Here is a 7,369-nt window from a genome sequence, read left to right as displayed (position 1 = left end):
GACTACATAACATGTTTACTTATTGGGTCCATTTAGAAAGAGACGTGCATTTTAACTGGAAACTCTAATAAAGGCAAGGCTCCAACCCTACACTAAACCCAGGCATCAGCCTGACATCCTGGTGCTAACACCGAGTTCTTTGTGTTTCCGGAGAGAACTGTGGCATCACCATAGGTAGGACCAGGTCAGGAGAGCAAGAAGTTGGAGCTCTGACATCCAGGCCCTGGGCCACCTCTGTCCTCCTGTTCCCTATCAGTAAACATTAGCTTGATCCCATCTAACCCGGATCCATCTAAAGCCTGGTGACAGGGACCCGGATTTGGAAGCTGATTCAGGATCAGGTGCCACCTCCAGCCAGTTCTCCTTGGCTCGTTCACGAAAATCCTGAACTTTACATAACTTGATGTTTCCACAAATCGTGTGGTTAAATATTTAATCCCCACACACTTGTGACAGCCCATAGGGCTCATTTGATTTCTACACCATTATCTTCTCATTCTGTTACTAATTTTCCCTGCAGCTTATGCCGGAATTTCCTGCAAACCATGGGCCTCCAGAGTGGAAACCCCTGGCCCTTAGGGGCATGGCAAGGGGATTCTGAGAGATCTAAGAATACTTCTTTCAATGCCTCTTTCCTGGGGATGATCTTCCTCCTCCTTGCACCCACCCCTGAGGACATTTGTCCGGGTCCAGAGATATCTTTGTGTCCTCACAGGTGGGCGGTGTGTCACTGACATCTAATGGGTGAGACCAGGGTTGTTGCTAAACGGTACACAGTGCTCAGGGCATCCACCCAGAAGAGAACTCTTCTACATCCAGTGGCACCAGAGCCCTGGCTGAGACACCCAGTGAGGGAGAAATCTCTGGAAGCCTTGTCGCTGGTGGAGTGTGAGGTGATCTCACACTCAGTGGACAGTGAGTGGAGCCTCAGTGCAGGCCCAGGCCGACAGGAGTGGGGCCAGTGTGTTCTCCAGCTCGGAGCTCAGCGCTTCCTTCCCTCCCTCCTCCCCAGCGGCGCTCCCCCCTTGCTCCCTCCTCTCTCTCTCTCTCTCTCTCTCTCTCTCTCTCTCTCTCTCTCTCGTCCTTGGCTGCATTCGAACTTCGGGCCCGTCAATCCCCAGGCCGATGCTCTATCCACTGAGCCAAACCAATCTGCACTCTTCTCCTCTCTTTTTTGGGGGGGCCTAATGTAGAGGGTTTCAATCACCTTCTTTTTTCTGTAGATTCAACTAAGACCACTTGTTGAGGTTGAAGCACTCACATTTGCCTCTTGCTGATCACTGAGAGAGAAAGAATTCGACAGGGCCCCTGTAGTTACACTGTGAAATCCCTACGTGAGGAGAGAGAAAAGGAGAATATGTCATTTCTTTCCTTGTCTCTAATATTCAGAAATATTCCCCCGAGAAAATTGGGGAGAAGAGACAGGGAATAAGGTGATGTGTGCCTAGCTCCTGAGAAGCCTTCTCAAACTCTGAAAGAATCACTGGAGAACTCCCTGTGGACTTATAGGCATCTCTGGTCCGCCTCGGTCTTGAAAAAAGTCTTGGCTTAATAGTCCTTTTCCAGAGAGCGGGTTTCCTAACTTAGAGAAGAAGTTGCACCATGGGTATGTTTTCCATCCCATTCCTCTGACCTCATCCTCTTAGATTTCTTCTCCGCAAAGCCAATTGAACACTTGTATCTCAGACTCAGGCTCAAAAACCTCTCGGATGAGTTGTCACACCTGCATCCTACTCTCACCTCACCTAGCATAACCATGTGTACATGTTTATCTAGATGAAAAGATGGTGAGAACATCAAGAGAGCATATTGGGAGAGCTATGGGTATATTGACTACTTATTATCTCATCCTAATCTCTAATTTATTATTGCAGTTCTTCCAGAGCAGTCCAAATAAGATCCCAGAGGCTTGAAATAGTGTACAAGTTGGGGAATTGGGATGTGTTCCAACCATAAAGTGAAAGAGAGGACGGAAGGAGATGAGGTTGGAGAAAGGGGTCCCAGGCTGTCCTCACAGGGAAGTCATGACAAAGCCTCTCTTTCCCACACGCCATCTTCACTCTCTTTCTCCCTTTCACCCGGTTCATCTATTTGCTTCAAAACAACCCCTCCAAATTGAAAACAATTCAGGCCTTCGTCAGGATTTTCGCCTTTATCCTGAGAACAGTAGGAAACCGTTTGGCAGACTTAATTAAATGAGTGGTCAGAGCAGGTTTTCTTTTTAAGTTGATTCTCGTTGCTGCATTGAGAATGGTCTGAGAAGGAATGGACAAGAAAGATTTGGACAGAGCAGTCAGGTGGTGATAGGTAAGAGAGATCATGGTGAACTGAAGTGGTGGTAGCAATAAGAGAGAAGGAGTATTGGACAGGTGTGCAAAGTATTTCTAAGGTAGAATTCATAGGTCTTGGTGATGGGTTGAATGATCTTTTACCCTCTCTGCATCACCCCCTTGGGCATTTAACTTTGAAGTGTCCTCTGCCTCTGTCTCCTGACTTGACCATGTGCCTGGCTTTGGGTAATAGAATGAAGCAGAAGTGCAAGTATGGTGCTTCTAAGTCTACAACTCGAGAGGCCTTGCTCTTTCTTGTGCTTCTGTCATCTCCATGAGGACATTCCTGAGGTAGCTACTGGCATGGAACAGATACGTGGCAGAGACTTGAAGTGCCCAGTCAGCCCAGTTGAGACTGGTCTAGATCAGTGGTCGGCAAACTCATTCGTCAACACAGCCAAATATCAACAGTACAACGATTGAAATTTCTTTTGAGAGCCAAATTTTTTAAACTTAAACTATATAGGTCGGTACATTGTTATTAAATTAATTAGGGCACTCCTACGGCTTAGGAAGAGCCACACTCAAGGGGCCAAAGAGCCGCATGTGGCTTGCGAGCCCCAGTTTGCCGACCACGGACCTAACATGTTAAAGCTGGGAGTCAGATGAGCAAGTGAAAACCCACAGTTGGGGTTGGGATTAGGGCAGTGATGGCGAACCTTTGGAGCTCGGCGTGTCAGCATTTTGAAAAACCCTAACTTAACTCTGGTGCCATGTCACATATAGAAATTTTTTGATATTTGCAACCATAGTAAAACAAAGATTTATATTCTTGATATTTATTTTATATATTTAAATGCCATTTAACAAAGAAAAATCAACCAAAAAAATGAGTTCGCGTGTCACCTCTGACACGCATGTCATAGGTTCGCCATCACTGGATTAGGGAGTTGCTGACGGTCATTACCTGCCGCCGTGTTACAACCGCCTGCAGCCCGGAGCTCCTCCTCTCAGGGGGTTTCCGTCAGAGGCTGCTCCTGGCGGTGGGCTGGCTGCCACCAGGGCGATGGGGACGTCAGACGGGGTCTGGTGTGACTCAGCGGGCCAGCCAGCTTCTTCACACGAACACATCCATGAGGAGAGCCATCCATGCACAGGCACCTGCCCCGTCTGGCACCAGTTCACGGGGTGGAGATGGCCAGCCTGAGCGGGGCAGCCTGCAGGGTCACGGGGTCGTGTCATCCGGTGTGAGGCCAGGAAGCACGGGGCCACTCTGTCACCTGCCGTGATGGTCCTACAGTCCATTTCCACTGGACGGTTTCCTGAAGTGTCTTCTTGCCCAGCTGTGGGAGGCCAACATCTATTTTCATTCTTGCGACTTTTCCACACAGAATTAGCTACGTGATCCTCAGGGCCCAAGGCAAAATGAAGATGCCACCCCTTGTTAATAACCTTCCTGAGAGTGTGAGACAGCAGGGTGTTCAGCCATGTGCTGCGCCCTGTGGAGTGGGGGGCTGAGCCACAGCAGGGGAGCGAGCCCACGAGACGGCCCTGTTCCCACAGGAGAAAGGAACAGCGTGGCCTCTGTGTGTCATGTCATTTCTCACGCTGGTTGCCCCCCACTACCCCCAGCCAAGCCACAGTGTTAGCTGCTGTGCGTGCTTGTCACACTCCCCAAGCAACCACCCTTCTTCTCTGTGCAGAAGGTGTCTACGCGCTCCAGGCTGTCCTTTACAGCGAGTCTCACGGGGCTGAGGTGCGACTTGGGCCTTACTACGTGGAACTGGGCCCCGAGGCCACATCTGTGTTCCCGAATGCCAGCAGTGTCCTCGGGGGCCACATGTGTGCCTTCGGGGGCTCCCCCACGGATCCGAGAAGTAAGCCGTGCACCTGGGCGCTGGGCACCCGGCCCCACGCTCTGGGCGTCCACATCCTCGCAAGTCCCCACGCAACACAGAAGCAAACCACTTCAAAGGCACCGGCACAGCGTCCAGGCAGGGCCCTCTCCAGAGAGAAAACACTTAACTTTTTAAAAATATATATATTTTTTTATTGATTTCAGAGAGAAAGGGAGAGGGAAAGAGAGATAGAAACATCAATGATGAGAGAGAATCATTGACTGGCTGCCTCCTGCACGCCCCACACTGGGGATCGAGCCCACAACCCGGGCCTGTGCCCTGACCAGGAATCGAACTGTGACCTCCTGGTTCATAGGTCGATGCTTAACCACTGAACAACACCAGCCGGGCAACACTTAACATTTTACTGAGAGAAATTTTGTGACAAAGTACGTTTCCCAGGCCTGTCTGTTTCCAAAACTCAAACTTTGAATTTTGAATGTATTGGAATTGAAGGAGAGAAGATGGAGGAATGGGAACTGTGGGCGTGTGTGACCAGGGAAGCAGCTCTGAGACGGTCTCCCTCTGCCTTTCACTCTCCTTCCAGGCACCACGGTTTCCCACCGTTTTCCACCCACTTCCTCCTGTAACGTGTCCTTCGCCTTGCAGACCCACGTGGGGGGCAGGACTCGTGGCCGCGGACTCGGCTCTGGTGAACGCTCCCGTGACCTTCCAGTGCGGACTCAGCTTCGGCACCGACGTGGCCTACCGCTGGGACTTGGGGGGCGGCCCTGGTGGCCGGGGGAACAGCTCCGCCAGCCACATCTGCAGCAGGTGAGCGCACTGTCAGCAGGACCCGCGTTCTCGTGCTCCGGGACCTCCATGCGCGACCCCTGCAGCCCTGAGTGCCGGCCCACGGGCATCATTTGCAGAACGAACATGCGTTTCCTCAGAAAGCACCACCTCTTGGCCAGGAACTACCTGCCACACCCTTGCCGGTCTTGCCTCTCGCCCAGCTGCACCCCTCTGCCCGCCCCCCCGCCGCCCCCCGGCCGGCCTCGCCTCCAGGCGGTGGGGTCTGCCACCTCCGGGACAGGAAACAGAGCGACAATGTCTGCCTGTCCAGCGGGGGAGGGTGCCAGGCTTGCTCAGGAAACGTCGACTTCAGACTCCAAACAAATGCCGTTAAACAAGGTGAAATGATAAAGTGGATCCATGTTGGGGTTACAGGGGTGGGCAAACTTTTTGACTCGAGGGCCACAATGGGTCCTTAAACTGGACCGGAGGGCCGGAACAAAAGCATGGGTGGAGTGTTTGTGTGAACTAATATAAATTCAAAGTAAACATCATTACATAAAAGGGTACGGTCTTTTTTTTTTTTTTTAGTTTTGTTTGCCCACGGCAGGGTTAGAAGGACTGAACCATCAGGAGGAGTGACTTGTGAACGCAGGCCTTTCCCTCATTCAGCGTTATTTATGAAGCGCCTGCTGGGAGTGTGAAGCGAGCCCCTCACGGGCCTGGGGGAGCAGAAGGAGCGTGGGGTGGCCAGAGGAACCAGCGTCCAGGCAGATCAGGGGGACGGCCAAAGAGCACAGCACAGTGAGTCGTAAACAAAGGGCTCCCTGACCACCCATCGGGTCATGCGGTAGACAAGTCACTCTCACTCACTCATTATTCACTCAACAAACGAACTGTCCGCGGTTGTGCATCTATTAAGCATTGTTCTTGGGCTGGAGGAACCACTCCCTCCTGGTCATGCATTGTCAGCGAGATCATGCTCACTGAGGGCCAATACAAGTGTACAGCTGCCTGGGAAACCTTCCCTTCCCAGACAAGAGAGAGCTAAAGGAGTTCGTCGCCAACAAACCGGTATTACAAGAAACTTAAAGGAACTTCTTTAAAAGAAGAAGGAAAAAAAGATCAAAACTATAAATAATAAAATGGCGGAAATCACATGTCTGTCAGCAATCACTAGGTGCACACGGATTAAATGCTCCGACCAGAAGATGGGGGATGGTGAATGGACAAGAAAGCAAGACCCTCATATGTGCTGCCTACAAGAGACCCACTCAGATCCACAGGTGCAGGCTGGGAGTCGAGGGTGGAAAAGATATTTCATGGAAATGGGAACTTGAAAGGCGGGGCAGCAGTAACTAAACCAGGGCATTTAAAAGGTCGGTGGACGGGACGCCGTGGCCCTCTGTCTGTCCCGTGATGAAGCCCCTGCTGTGGCGTGGGTGTCGCGGTGCTGCTGTCCGTCCGCCGCTCGTCCGCTGCAGGAACAGGCGGCGCCTTTTCCCAAACCTCAGGTTGTAATTCTTAATTTACATTTTCTCTTTCAGGCCACACCCAGGGGTACCTGTCCCTGTTGGATGCGGACTACGACAGGGAATCTCCCAACAGGTACTTGACCAAGACCGGGAGCTACATGGTGCGTTTCCAGGGGGTCCCCTGCCTGTTCTGGGACCCACAGCCGGCAGCTCCCCCGGGGAAGGTGAGCTGCAGGTGAGGCGATGCTGCGGGAGTCGGGTTTGCAGGGACGGCTTCCTCCCGCGCCTGGCCCGCCTGCGGCAGCCCCAGGGGAGTTCACGTGCCTCCCCCGGGACGTGGGTGGTGCTCAGCGAACATCTGGTGGACAAAGGAGTCGGTGGTGGATGAGACCCGTGTGGGTCGCTGTGTCCTGCTCATGCTGATGACCCCCCTTCGGGTGGGGCCTCTGCTCTCCCCCCCCCACCCCCGGGACCCGGAGCCTGCCCCTCTGCGTAGTCGTGAGGGTGACCTTTACCACAGGACATGCATCGCTACACCGACGGCAGCCGCCCAGGAATTTCCGGGAGCATCGGGCGTGGCCCTCAGTCAGGAATTCTTTATCCCAGGGGTCCTCAAACTTTTTAAACAGGGGGCCAGTTCACTGTCCCTCAGACCGTTGGAGGGCCGGACTATAGTTTAAAAAAAAACTATGAACAAATTCCTATGCACACTGCACATATCTTATTTTGAAGTAAAAAAACAAAACGGGAACAAATACAATATTTGTATTTGCATGTGGCCCACGGGCCATAGTTTGAGGACCCCTGCTTTATCCAGATGCAGAGCCGGCTGTTCTGTCAGCGGCCGTGGCTGTGTTTGTTACAGTAGAAACACCTCGTAGGCACGTGTAGAAATCATCATCATCTTAAGAAAGGTTGAATCACAAAGCGATCTCCTAGCTGCCTGGGAGGAGGCAGTGTGTCCAGACCACCGTGTGCGGTGCCCGGCCGC

This window comes from Myotis lucifugus, unplaced genomic scaffold (assembly GCF_000147115.1).
Source record: "Myotis lucifugus unplaced genomic scaffold, Myoluc2.0 scaffold_2163, whole genome shotgun sequence".
Classification (NCBI taxonomy): Eukaryota; Metazoa; Chordata; class Mammalia; order Chiroptera; family Vespertilionidae; genus Myotis; species Myotis lucifugus.
This window is presented reverse-complemented; position numbering follows the sequence as displayed.